Raw genomic sequence first — 495 nt, 5'->3', positions numbered from 1 at the left:
ATTTGGTGAAGAGGACCTGGGAATTGTCTATACTATGCAACTGCTTGTGAGTCTAAAATTATTTTAAATAAGGGGCTGGCTGGTAAGCTCAGTTGGTTAGAGCATGGTGTTGATAACACCAAGGTCCAGGGTTCAATCCCCGTGCCAGTCAAAGTAAATAAATAAAAATATTCCAAATAAAACGTTGAAAGAAAAAAGTCCACTTACGGATTCTCAGTTTTTAAATGTTACATACTTTGTGATTTTATTTATATGACATTCTCAAGAAGACAAAATTATCATCACAAAGAACAGATCAGTGGTTGGTAGGCACTAGGAGAAGGGAAGGATGGGATTCAAAGGGGTAACCCGAGGGAGTTTTTGGGGGGTGATGAAACTCTTATGTATCATCATGGCAGTGGTGGTAACACCATGTGTTAAACCCATGTGTTAAAATTCATAGAACTGTATTTTCTTTTTTTTTTTTTCCTTTTTGTCTTTTTTCATGACCGACAA

The 495-nt window shown here is 36.8% G+C and overlaps 1 non-coding gene across 1 annotated transcript; it reads left to right on the top strand.

Moving 5' to 3' along the window:
- The first annotated feature begins 76 nt into the window (after positions 1-76).
- On the top strand, positions 77-152 carry TRNAI-GAU. Its single transcript has one exon. It is a non-coding gene; the product is annotated as a tRNA-Ile (tRNA).
- The last annotated feature ends 343 nt before the right edge of the window (positions 153-495 follow it).

The sequence above is a fragment of the Galeopterus variegatus genome, unplaced genomic scaffold (genome assembly GCF_000696425.1).
Source record: "Galeopterus variegatus unplaced genomic scaffold, G_variegatus-3.0.2 Scaffold159066, whole genome shotgun sequence".
Classification (NCBI taxonomy): domain Eukaryota; kingdom Metazoa; phylum Chordata; class Mammalia; order Dermoptera; family Cynocephalidae; genus Galeopterus; species Galeopterus variegatus.
Note: the sequence above shows the minus strand (reverse complement) of the source record. Positions and strands in the feature narration are given on the sequence as shown.